The 13953-nt window shown below is 49.3% G+C and overlaps 1 protein-coding gene across 9 annotated transcripts in view; it reads left to right on the forward strand.

The window, feature by feature from the left end:
- Window positions 1-13953, forward strand: part of KCNK4 (potassium two pore domain channel subfamily K member 4) — a 716641-nt gene that overhangs the window by 579060 nt on the left and 123628 nt on the right. The window lies entirely within an intron of this gene.

Below are 13953 nucleotides of genomic sequence, written 5' to 3' on the forward strand. Positions count from 1 at the left end.
CGCTCCAGCCTGCATTGTCCTCCTCCGGCAGGAACAGGCAGAGCAGGGCTACGGGAAGATGGCGTCCGGAGGCGGAGCCCTGTACTGGAGACTATTTGTGTCTCCAGTACAGGGCTCCGCTTCCGGACGCCATCTTGCCGTAGCCCTGCTCTGCCTGTGAGAGGCTGAGCGGGAGATTGAAGATCGTCCAGGCCAGGGGGAGCTGCACACACCAGAGGCACCAGAGGCCGGCTGCGTGAGGGGACGTCTTCTGCCAGGTGAGTAAATGCTTTTTCTTGCAGGTGAAGTGTTTGCCCACATTGTGTACATTTTGTACTGACATGTTTGCCCAAATTGTGTTCATTTTGTACTGACATGTTTGCCCGCATTGCGTTTATCTTGTACTGACATGTTTGCCCGCAGTGCGTTTATTTTGTACTGACATGTTTGCCCGCAGTGCCTTTATTTTGTACTGACATGTTTGCCCGCAGTGCGTTTATTTTGTGCTGACATGTTTGCCCGCAGTGCGTTTATTTTGTACTGACATGTTTGCCCCCATTGCGTTTATTTTATGCTGACATGTTGCCCGCAATGCGTTTATTTTGTGCTGAAATGTTGCCCGCAATGCGTTTATTTTGTGCTGACATGTTGCCCGCAATGCGTTTATTTTGTGCTGACATGTTGCCCATTGCGTTTATTTTGTGGTGTCTGGGGTAACTATTGCTGCATTTATTATTTAATGGTCATAGTTGTCTGTGTTTGCTGCTTTGGGGTTATGGCATACTATTAAATAGCGTCACACAGTTTCTGCACACCTATGATGTGATGTGAATCCACGTTTGACCACATCACGGCGTAAACACTGCTTTCTTATGCCTCGCTGTTGCATCATTACGTTAGCTCCGCCCATAGAATGTCGTGGCCACGCCCATTTTTCACGCGCGCTGCAGACACCACATTTTCCCCCTATTTTTGCCCCCCCATTCCCCTCGTCCCAGGTTGAGCCTACAAAAATCTGGTCACTGTAGTAGTATGGACTAGTAGTCGATAACTAACTCGTGTGACTGATGGTGGCAATCAAAGTCTGTCACACACAGACGCAATCAATAGGGTCAGGCAGAGATGACAGCTGACAGGCAGTCACAGTCAGATGAGATCACAACAGATGCTGGCCTGTACACAGTCACTAACTAACACAGTACTGAAGCTAATAAACTCACAAACTAACAGTAGAAATTAAGTAAACTAGTACACAACTAACTATAATCCCTAACCTACCTAAGCTAGTAGTAGGCTAAGGCTACCTAGGCTAGCAGGCTTAGCCTGCACACAGACTAACACTAGCCTAGCACAGTGTACAGTATATACACTGACTGAACTAAAACAATCAATATAATCAATGTGTTAAGAATGTGTATAGGAGGTAAAACGCTAGGTTTCACAGTTGAAAAGCACTTGCTAGACACACAGCAGCACTGGAGATGCTCTCAGTACCGCTCAGTCACACAGCAAGGACGGGCTCCGCAACATGGCCGCCGCCTTATATAGAGGAGAGAAGGGCCAGGCTCCCCTCCTCTGATTGGTTGCTAGGGCCTCGGCTGGGGGCCTTCTGATTGGCCGATGACGTCATCCCCTGGATACCGAAGCTGAATTCGTGATCGCGGCCCGAATTCGAGAGCGCTATTCGGGTACATTCAAATTCAGCAGCAGCATAGCGGCTTCGGCAACCATGAAAATCTACCCGTGATCGGGTAAATTCGAATTCGCGAGCACCACTGGTCAGAGCTATATAAATACATAAAAATACTATGGTAGAGACATTAGACTATGACTATGATAGGATTAGATTGTAAGCTTCTCCTGAGGACAGTCAGTGTCATGACTATGTATGCTGTAGTGCTGCAGAAAATGTCAGTGCTATATAAATACATAATATTACTATGGTAGGACATTAGACTATGACTATGGTAGGATTAGATTGTGAGTTCCTCTGAGGACAGTCAGTGACATGACTATGTACTCTGTGCAGTCCTGCAGAAGATGTCAGTGCTATATAAATACACAATAATATACTATGGTAGAGACATTAGACTATGACTATGGCAGGATTAGAATATAAACTCCTGAGGAAAGTCAGTAACAAGTTGGTGTCCCAAAACAACATATTTATATTGCAGCCAGGGTATAAAACATAGGGTATTATTAAATATCTACAGCAACGTTTACCCCAAACATGGATCACAATACTGTTAAACAGGGGTGCTCATCACGAGCTTGTGATCACAGCTAGTGATCATGAGCACTTTTTCCCGATCACGAGCTCGGTATTCGGATCCCGTGATCAATAACAATCGCAGGTCCGAATTCAAGTGCACCCGTGATTGCATTTGAATTCGGTTAACCCGTGATCACGAATATGGATGACGTGCAGTATCCATGGATGACATCGTTGGGCCAATCAGAAGGCCCCCAGCCGAAGCCCTAGCAACCAATCAGAGAAGGGGTGCCTGGCCCTCCCCTCCTTTATATAAAGCAGCGGCCATCTTGAGGATCTCATCCTTGCTGTGTGACTTGTGGTACAGAGAGCATCTCCAGTGCTGATGTGTCTTATAGCAAGCGCTTTTCTACTGTTTTACAGATTGTTTTTGCTAATCAACATATTTCTAAACACATTTATTGTACCGATTTATAGATAGATAGTGATTTGATTGTTATAGTTCAGTCAGCGTATATACTGTATACTGTGCTAGGCTAGTGTTAGGTCTGTGTGCAGGCTAGGCCTGTTAGCCTAGGAAGCCTTAGCCTACTAGCCTCCTGTAGGTAGGTTAGGGATTAGTTAGCTGTTGTGTAGTGTAGTTTATTTGTACTGTTAGTTGATTTAGTGTTATACTAGCAGCTGCATACTAGCATACCTCCCAACTTTCTGAGATGAGAAAGAGGGACACTTTAAGACACACCCCTGCAACCACCCATCACGCCCCCACCACACCCCTCACCACGCACACCCCTAAAAATTCATAAGTTTAATTTTAGAATTCTTAAAGAAGATAAGCCTGGCTTGTTTAACTGTACACAGAGTGCAGCTTTGATGCACCAAAAGGTCGCTGCGTACACCATCATACAAACCTCACTTTTGACATGCAGCTGACCATAGGAATTTTCCTGAAATTTAAGGCTTGCTAGTGGGATCTGCTTTATTAGAGAATGCTCAGTACTTCCAAGGGATTTTCTTCCATTTGGAGTCTTCGGGGTGAAAACCTCTCAAGCACCTTAGCAGACTGGTGCAATAGGAGTCCTACTTGTTCTGTATGTATAACTATGATTTGATGTCAGCTTTTGAACTACTGTAGTTGTTCATAAGAGTTTATAAGTCAGAAGTAAAAACCCCTTACAAGGCACCACACCTTTATGCTGGGGATACACGGTACGTTTCTGTACCGTGTATCGACCAGCTGATCCGGCCAGCTGATAATATTCAGCTGGCCCGATCAAGCCGCTCGACCCCCGCCCTCTCGATTCCCGCCGGCGGACAATGGCAGGGAATCGAGTGCTGATAAGGAAGTGCCGGCGGGGGCGAGCGGTAATCGATCTGCGCGCACAAGCGGGGACGCGGCTGGGGTCGATCTGGCGGCTAAACGAGCTGCCGGTCGACCCATGTATTCCCGGCATTAGACTCACAGGCTATTAATTAGCAGGACACCCACCTGGTATAAAGTTTTTGCAGGGAGCTGGGATGCTCAGAACAGATCACCCACTTTGCTGCAGAGCCATCCACATGGCACAAGGAGAGCAGCTCTGAGGATCGCTTCTGTGTCCATCCCCTCCACTGATTGTGCCGAGTGTTTAGATGAGAGGGGGAGGGAAAGTCAGAGGGCAGGACTTATGGAAAGTGACAGACAAGCATAGGACATCGGAGTATCCCCACAAGAGAGGAAGTGAGGGAAAACAGACAGCGAGGTGAGAAGATTGTAAGGAGAGATGAGAGCAGAGCAGTCATTGCGGGGCTTTGTAAGTGATGTCATCTGTGTGTGTTGGAAGCAGGGCCCCCGGTGACTGTATTCTGCTCTCTTCTCAGTAATCACTCTGCCGCTCTCCATCCTGATTTCTCCCTAACTCGGGACACAGGCAGGCTACCGCAGGAGGAGGGATCAAGCTTCCCAAATCAGGACAGTCCCGCTGAAATCAGGGCAGTTGCGGGCTATGTACTAGTTAGCAGGCAGGCCAGCATCTGTTTGATTATTTTCTGACTGCTGCATCTGCCTGTATTGATTTGTGACAGACAGTCTTTTAGTGTCACTGTCTGTCACTCTTGTTTGTGCCACTGCTACTTATCTACTGCTGTGTTACATTTATTTAGTCCACTACTACCACTAGTGTAGTGTGTGTACTACTCCAGCCAGGCAGCATCTGTTTCTGACTGCTGCCTGTATTTTGTGAGTGTGATAGACAGTCTTAGTGTCACTGACTGTCTGACACTCTTTTCTCAGTTAAGTGTTGTTCTTGTAGTTCATTTACTGTCACTGACAGTTTACATGCAGTGAAGTGAACTACCTGTCATCGCTCGTGACTTGTTGTGTGACTGAGTGACTTGTTTTCTTTCTAGTTAAAAAAAACCAAACCCTTTTCAAATTTTTTGTCACCAACCACCACCCCTCTTTATTAAAGTTTACACCCTTTCCCACCCTTTATATATATATATATATATATATATATTTTTTTTTTTGCGCATCTGGACGCTGAACGAGTTGCTTGCCCGGGCCATGTGCTCCCAGCTCCTGCCATACTCCTTTGTGCAGGAGGGGAGTGACATGAGAGTGCTCCTGTAGTATGGGATTCCAGAGTAGCGAATTCCAAGCCGCCACTACTTCTCCCGCAGGGCAATCCCAGCACTGCACCAGTTTGTTTTGACGAACGTGGCCCATTCACTCGATCACACTGTGAGTAAGCGGGTCCATGTCACCATGGACTCCTGGAGCAGACATTTTGGGACAGACCGCTACCTGTCCTTCATGGCTCTCTGGGTCAGCCTGGTGGAAGTGGGTGAGGAAGCAGCAGCAGCAGCAGGTCCATCCTCGGGCACAGCAGCAGCCCAGTTGGTGGTGCCACCCCACGGGGTCAGGGGAGATGCAGCAGACTCCTCTGATCCAGGTCCCTCCTCTGGCACACCTGCCTCCAAGCGTCCCCACCTCAGCAGCAGCGCGAAGGCCCACCACTGCCAAGCACTGCTGGAGATGGTCAGCCTGGGGAAGACCAAACTGACAGCAGCCAACGTTCTGGCCAACGTCAGGGAGCAGGAGCAGAGGTGGCTGACCCCAAGAGGCCTCAGAGTCTGATTGGTGGTGTCCGACAATGCAGCCCATGTCCCCTGTTTGGCCCACGTCCTGAACCTGGTGGTGCAGAAGTTCCTGCGCACCTACCAGGGCATGGACAATCTTTTGGAAGCGGCAAGAAAAATTGTGTACCATTTCCGCCGGTGCCTCAGCAAACCTGGCCAACCTGCAGCAGCATGAGGGCCTGCCACGATACCAGCATGTCATCAATGTGCCAACTCGCTGGACTTGCACCCTGGGAATGTTGGAGTGGCTGGTTAAGCAGAGGAGGGCCGTCAGCCAACACATCGTTGATGCGCATGTTTCCGGCACCACCAACCTCCGGGCCCTCACCAACGCACAGTGGGGGCAGATGCAGCAGGTTTGATTGGTGTCGGCTCCCTTCCTGCAGGGAACTAACATGGTGAGCCGGGAACGAGCATTCCTCTGCGAGTGGGTGCCCATGATTTGTCTGCTGGACAGGGGCCTGTTTGATCTGCTGGAAGAGGGAGAGGAGGCCCTGACCCAGCTGGATGAGCAGGCGGCTGCGCAGTCCACCTCTGAGGAGGACTTTGAGTTGTTGGAGGAGGAGTTGGAGATCCCTGATGTTGCTGTTGAGGGGGAACAGCAGAGCGCAGCTGCAGTGGTGGAGAGGGCAGGAAGAGGCTCAGGGGCCAGAGGAGAAGGACAGGAAGAGGACAGCGTTGCCGACGACCCTGATGTCTCTGCTGTGTCCAACCTGTTCCCCATGGCAGCGCACATGCTTCGGTGCCTGCGCAGGGACCCCAGGGTGATCCAGATTCGTGCTTGGGAGGACATCTGGATCAGCATGATCCTGGACCCACAGCTGAAGGAGAAAGTGGGTCAGTTCCTGCCTGCTGGAGACCCTGAAAAGCGAACAAGGGAGTTACAGCTGATCCTTGTTTAGAGATTGGAGGAGGCCTTCCCCCAGCCTTCCACCCCCTCTGTCCCTGTTCAGCCAGCACAGCAGCTGGTGCCTGCGGCCAGCAGCAGAAGCAGGCACCCAGGAGACCTGATGTCTCTGACTAAGGCACTCTACACGACGGTAGAGCTGCCAAGAGAGAAGGTGCCTGCAGCAGCATCCTCCTCTCAAAGTCCGAACCAGCGCCTGACCCGGATGGGTGTAGACTACATGCGGTCCTTAAGCTTGACACTGAGGTCCCTGTGGACCCCATGGAGTACTGGGTCAATTGCTTGGAGATCTGGAGGGAGCTGGCGCAGTACGCCCTGGAAGTCCTGGCTTGCCCCCCTTCCAGCGTGCTGTTTGAGAGGTGCTTCAGTGCGGCCGGTGGCGTGGTCACCGAGAAGCCATCTCGTCTGTCCCTAGAGTCTGTGGGCAGACCCCCCTTCCTGAAAATCAACCAGGAACATGCCGTTCCAGGCCCCTGCTGTTGGTGAGAAGGGGACATGAGGTGGCTGGGAATGTTTTTTTGCACACCAACCTTCAGTCTCCTGCTAATTTGGCCTGTTTTTTTTTTTTTAGGTGCTGTGGTACCACCGCTAGGTGCCATGGCCTATGCTGCCTGCTGACTCCGCCCTCTAGAAGTCAGTGTGCGTGTGGCTGTGGTGGAGAGAGGACCTCTCCGGCTGAGCTCCAGCAGTTCCAGTTGCTTGGATTCCTGCCTGTGATCGAGGACCCTGTCAAGGTTGCGTGCATAGGAGGGGAGAAGGACTTCAGTAGAGGTGTTTGGGCTCCCCTGGGCTGAAAGGCTCTGGGGGGCCTGGCCCAGAGAAGGCATCCCTGTCCTCCATAATGGAGGCTCGTCAAGCTGGGGGCAGTGGTTCAACAGTTGAAGGAATCATGAGTAATGCAGTGGAGTGGCATAAGAATGTCAAAACTGCTCTAGAGACTTTAAGCTTGCTATAGTATGACTTAAAAAAAAAAAGTATAAACAAGTATGATCAGTCTTTGAAACCTGCTTTTCTTAAGACAAACCCACAGTTAGCAAAATTTCAAGAACAAATTGAGGTGCAAAGAAAAGTGTTGGAGAAATTAAAAGAAAGTGGTGGAATGTTTTCTGAAGGCTTAAGCCATCAACAGCGGTTTTCCCAGATGAAAGAAAATAAGGATAAGGTTGTGCCAGTGAGTGAATCGAAGACTGGAAAGGAGGACATTGTTGTGCAAGATGAGAGAAGTGTGCAAAGCCCAAAGCTTGAAGTTGTGCAAAATGCAGGTAGCATGAGAGTTTCTGGATTTCCTGCAGTGTTTGCAGAAAATAACTGTCAGTCGCAAATTGAGAGAACTGTGCAAAGCCCAAAGCCTGAAGTTGTGCAAAATGCAGGTAGCATGAGAGTTTCTGGATTTCCTGCAGTGTTTGCAGAAAATAACTGTCAGTCGCAAATTGTGCAAAATTCAGCTATGCAACAGCAAGCATTTAATAATAATTTTTTCCCATGCAGTATGGACACAGTTTCCAGCAGCTTCCAGGACAGTTCCAAAGTTATTCTGGTGGTGGAACAATAGCAATGGTTTCAAACATGCCGAATGTGCAAAATGCTAAAAGGTTGTGAATAACAATGTGCAAATGACCAAACAAAGTTGGATGAAGTCGGATTGTCAGCAAGGAGCAGAAGAAATTTAGTCAGAATTTGCTATACGGGTGATGATGGAAAACCTTATTCAAGAAAAACATTTATTTAGCTGTTATTGCAAATGACTTCAGGGCGGTGGATTTTTATGTTGTTTTGGTGTAACGATCGGTGTAACACAGAGAGGGTCTGATTACCGGTGAACTGCAGTATCACCGAGAATACAGAATATACCTGATTATTGGTGATCTGCAGTATCACCGATAATCAGATATATCTACTAACCTCTGGACACCTGATAGAACAAGTGAGTGTTTAGATGCAACAGTATACTTTGAGTACTTCTCCAGAAGTATGTTCCTTCCTCTGGCCTAGACTCTCCAGGGGGGAGGAGCTAGGCTGAGGGGAGGAAGGACAGAGCGAGAGTGACACTCGTGGGAGAGGGTGTCACTGACAGGTCTGTGAACTGCTTCTAACAGTAAGGCCAGTTCTCGGGGTCGGCAAGCCAGGTCGTTAACACACGGACAGATAAGGTACAGATTCAGGAGGCAGATACGGAATCCAGTAAACAGACAGGGTTTGGCAACGGAGTATCAGAATAGCACAGAATAGAATCAGGAGGCCAATACAGAGTCCAGGAATGAGCAGAGATTGGCAACAGGGTAACAGAAATAGCGAGGTACAGAATCAGAGTTCAGAGGAATGGTCAGACAGGCAAAAGGTCATAACAAATAATACAGTTCAATATTCCTATTGCTAAGGTGTGAGCTCCTTGATGTCAACACCTTTGGAAACTATGCTAGAACACAGATACAGACAAGGTCTGAGTGCTACCACGTAGTGATCGCAACGGCAGACAACCAGAGAATGACCAGCACCCAGTATATATAGCAAAGCGCTCTCCAGCGCCTCCCCTAAGTGCTGGACCAATGGCAGGTGGTGAAAATGTCAGCTGACCCGCCTGGTCAGCTGACCCTTTTCTGGCTGTCATATAAGCTCTGCTTCTCAGCACGCGCGCGCATCCTTCTGAACCTGTGTGGACTAGCAGTCCCAGCCACACCAGACATGTCTTGCAATGTGACCACTGATTCAGGCGCGGGGACCGCCACCCCCTCTCTAAGCGAGTGGCGGTTTCCGTGCGTCCAGCCGCAATGCCATCCGCTTTGCCATGCGTACAATCCGCCGCATCCAACGCGGACTCCACCGCTCTGCCCATGCGGCCTGCGGCGGTTCCTCTTCGCGTTGTGCCGCCATGTTAGACGCGGAAACAGCCGCCTCACACTGAGCCCTTGTGGCGGCTTTTCCGCGTTTCCTCACAGTACCCCCCCCTGAGGAGTGGACTCCGGGCAGCTCCTACCAGGCTTCTCAGGATGCAACGCGTGGAACTCCCTTCTTAATTTGTCAGCATGCATGCGACATTCAGGTACCCATGATCTCTCCTCAACACCATACCCTTTCCAATGAACCAGATATTGTACTTAGTTCTGAACTATGCGAGAGTCTAAAATCTTCTCTACTTCGTACTCAGGTTGGTCATCTATCATCACAGGAGGAGGAGGAGTGGGACCTACATGAACTGCTGGCTTAAGCAGGGACACGTGAAAGGATCTTACGCCGCGCATACTGGCAGGGAGGTCAATGGCATAAGTGACATCGTTGATCTTTCTGGTTACTGGGAATGGACCCACATACCTGGGCCCCAATTTAGCCGAGGGCTGTTTCAAGGTCAAGTGACGTGTGGACACCCAGACTAAATCTCCTGGCAAAAACCACAGTTCCATGCCCATTTGGTGACAGAATGCCCTCCAAAATCTGGAAACAAATTGGACTCCCCTATCTGACACGATGTTTTCCTGAATACCATGCAATCGGAAAACGTGGATGATGAACAAATCGGCTAATTCCTGAGCCAAGGGGAGTCCTTTCAAGGGCACAAAATGGGCCATTTTACTAAAGCGGTCGACTACCACCCAAATGACCGACATGCCCTCAGACCTGGGGAGTTCACCCACAAAATCCATGGATAAGTGGGTCCATGGTTCACTCGGGGTGGGCAAGGACTGCAATCTACCCACAGGTGCCAGTCGGGAGGGCTTACTCCTCACACACCGCACACTCCCTAACAAACTCTTTACAATCGGCTGCCAGAGACGGCCACCAAGCGCATCTGGCTACAAGGTCCTGTGTTCTGGAGGCCCCAGGGTGTCCCGCATTCCTGTGTGAATGTAACATCTGCAAAATCTGAAGGCGAAATGGCAATGGAATAAACATAACCCCTTTGGGCTTCCCCTCCGGGATGTCCTGCTGAAAAGGACCTAAAGTCTCTGTCCAATCTTCCCAAGTCTCAGTTGTAGCTAATACCAGTCTCTGTGGGACAATGGTCTCTGGGAGGGAGGGCTGTGCTGTCTCTGGCTCAAAGCATCTAGACAGGGCATCTGTCTTAATGTTTTTGCTCCCTGGGGTGTACGTAATTATAAATCTGAAATTCGAGAAAAATAATGACCATCGAGCCTGCCGGGGGCTTAATCTCTTGGCTCCCTCAATATACTCTAAATTCTTGTGGTCAGTGTAAACTGTAATCGTATGTTCTGCTCCTTCCAACCAATGACGCCATTCTTCAAAGGCCAATTTGATGGCCAGGAGCTCCCTGTTGCCTATATCGTAGTTTCTCTCTGCCGGAGAGAACCTACAAGAAAAATAGGCACATGGTTGCAATCTACCCTGCAACTCTGACCGCTGGGACAGCACAGCCCCTACCCCGACCTCTGAGGCGTCCACCTCAACAATAAAGGGATAGGAGGTGTCAACGTGTCTCAGGATGGGTGCAGAGCAAAACAAATCTTTCAGAGTGGAGAATGCATGCAGAGCCTCTGGAGACCAGTGGGTAGTATCTGCCCCTTTCTTAGTGAGACTGGTGAGGGGTGCAATGACAGTGGAGTACCCCTTTATGAACCTTCTATAGTAATTGGCAAAGCCTAAAAATCTCTGAAGAGATTTTAACCCCACTGGTTGAGGCCATTCCAACACAGCAGAGACGTTGGCAGGATCCATAGACAGGCCCGAGGTGGAAATTATGTACCCTAGAAAGGTGACAGATGTTACCTCGAAGATGCATTTCTCCAATTTAGCGTAAAGCATGTTTTGTCTTAGTTTATCCAATACAAACTTGACATGTGTCCTGTGCTCAGAGAGGTTGTTGGAAAAATAAGTATATCATCTAGGTAAACCAACACAAACCTGCCCAATACCTCCCTGAATACCTCATTAATCAGTTCCTGAAAGACGGCCGGGGCGTTACACAGCTCGAAGGGCATCACCAGGTACTCGTAATGCCCGTCGGGCGTGTTAAAGGCCGTCTTCCATTCATCGCCCTTTCTGATCCGCACCAGGTTGTATGCACCCCGTAAATCCAATTTTGAAAAGATCTTAGCGTCGGTTATCTATGTAAACAAGTCATCTATCAAGGGCAACGGGTAGCGATTCTTTACTGTGATTTTATTCAGGCCCCGGTAATCAATGCAAGGCCGCAGGCTTCCGTCTTTTTTCTTAACAAAAAAGAAACCTGCGCCAGCAGGTGACCGGGAAGGGCGAATGAACCCCTTGGCTAAATTTTCACGAATGTATTCCTGCATGGCTACTTTTTCTGGACCAGACAAATTGTAAAGATGGCCCCTAGGGGGCATACAACCTGATCGGAGATCAATGGGGCAATCAAAGGGGCGATGTGGAGGTAACTTGTCTGCAGCCTTGGGACAGAACACATCAGAATACTCGGAATATTGTACTGGTACCCCCTCCAACTGGATCCTGGTCTCGCCCAGTGTCACTCTCCCTAAACACTGCTGAAAACAGTGGGTTGACCAGCTAGTTAGCTGACCGGTAGCCCACTTATTCTGTGGAGAGTGTAAGTGCAGCCATGGCATGCCAAGGATGACTGTGGAGGTGGTCATGTGTAGCACAAAAAACTGTAGTCTCTCTTTATGTAACACCCCTATAGTGACTTCCACCTCTGGTGTCTGGGACAGCGGATGATTACTTTGCAGGGGGGAATCATCTACTGCCGTAACCTGAATGGGTGGTTTTACTGGGGTGAACGGAATACCCAATTTCTTTGCAAATTCAAAATCCATAAAATTAGCTTCAGAGCCTTAATCAACAAAAGCCTCAGTAACCTCAGTTTTATCTTCCCATGTGACTGTACAGGGAAGAAGTAACCGTTTATCTTCTAGAGGTAAAAGCTGCGTGCCTAGGGTGCTACCCCCTACAACTCCTAGGCGATAGCGTTTCCCGGCTTGTTATGACAATTACGTACTCTATGACCCCCCTCTGCGCAGTAAAGACACAGTCGCTCAGACATCCTGCGTCTTCGCTCCACTTGGGATAGCTTCGACCGACCAATTTGCATTGGTTCGGGTGGAGGCGAGACAGGAGGAGGTGGAGTTACTGGAGGTGCAGCGTAGGACACCATTCTTACATGACTACTACCCCGAGTCTGTTTTTGATAGCGTAGTCTGCGATCGACTCGAATGGCCGATGAAATGGCCTCATCAACTGTCTTAGGTTCAGGCAGACTTAACATGAGATCTGAAACCTCATCCGACAACCCTGATAAGAAGCAATCTAATAGGGCATAGGTGTCCCACCTGGCTGAAACTGACCCTCTCCTAAATTCGGCTGCGTAATCTTCGACCGGACCCTTGCCTTGACGCAAGAGCTTGAGCTTCCGCTCAGAGGTCGCGGCAAGGTCTGGGTCGTCGTAAATTACTGCCATGGCTTAAAAAATTCATCTACTGAAGAGAGGGCCAAATCCCCGGTGGGCAAACTGTACGCCCACGTCTGAGAATCGCCTGATAACAAAGTCTTAATAAATTAGACCCTTTGGGCCGCAGTCCCTGAAGATCGGGGTTTCAACTCAAAGTAAGATAACACTCTACTTCTAAAATTTTGGAAGTCTGATCTGTGACCAGAAAATTTCTCAGGTACAGGCAGTCGCATGTCAGAGCTAGGAGGGGATCGCACCTCATCCACTGCTGTCTGGAGGGTTTGTAAAGAACCAGACAAGGCTTCAATCAAAGTCTTATGACTACCCAGCACTTGATTGATGTTGTCCACTGAAGTGGCAAGTGTGCCCAGACGATCAGTGTGTGCGTCCATTGGTATTTTTGATCTGCCGTTCTGTAACGATCGGTGTAACACAGAGAGGGTCTGATTACCGGTGAACTGCAGTATCACCGAGAATACAGAATATACCTGATTATTGGTGATCTGCAGTATCACCGATAATCAGATATATCTACTAACCTCTGGACACCTGATAGAACAAGTGAGTGTTTAGATGCAACAGTATACTTTGAGTACTTCTCCAGAAGTATGTTCCTTCCTCTGGCCTAGACTCTCCAGGGGGGAGGAGCTAGGCTGAGGGGAGGAAGGACAGAGCGAGAGTGACACCCGTGGGAGAGGGTGTCACTGACAGGTCTGTGAACTGCCTCTAACAGTAAGGCCAGTTCTCGGGGTCGGCAAGCCAGGTCGTTAACACACGGACAGATAAGGTACAGATTCAGGAGGCAGATACGGAATCCAGTAAACAGACAGGGTTTGGCAACGGAGTATCAGAATAGCACAGAATAGAATCAGGAGGCCAATACAGAGTCCAGGAATGAGCAGAGATTGGCAACAGGGTAACAGAAATAGCGAGGTACAGAATCAGAGTTCAGAGGAATGGTCAGACAGGCAAAAGGTCATAACAAATAATACAGTTCAATATTCCTATTGCTAAGGTGTGAGCTCCTTGATGTCAACACCTTTGGAAACTATGCTAGAACACAGATACAGACAAGGTCTGAGTGCTACCACGTAGTGATCGCAACGGCAGACAACCAGAGAATGACCAGCACCCAGTATATATAGCAAAGCGCTCTCCAGCGCCTCCCCTAAGTGCTGGACCAATGGCAGGTGGTGAAAATGTCAGCTGACCCGCCTGGTCAGCTGACCCTTTTCTGGCTGTCATATAAGCTCTGCTTCTCAGCACGCGCGCGCATCCTTCTGAACCTGTGTGGACTAGCAGTCCCAGCCACACCAGACATGTCTTGCAATGTGACCACTGATTCAGGCGCGG

This window comes from Hyperolius riggenbachi, chromosome 11 (genome assembly GCF_040937935.1).
Source record: "Hyperolius riggenbachi isolate aHypRig1 chromosome 11, aHypRig1.pri, whole genome shotgun sequence".
NCBI lineage: Eukaryota > Metazoa > Chordata > Amphibia > Anura > Hyperoliidae > Hyperolius > Hyperolius riggenbachi.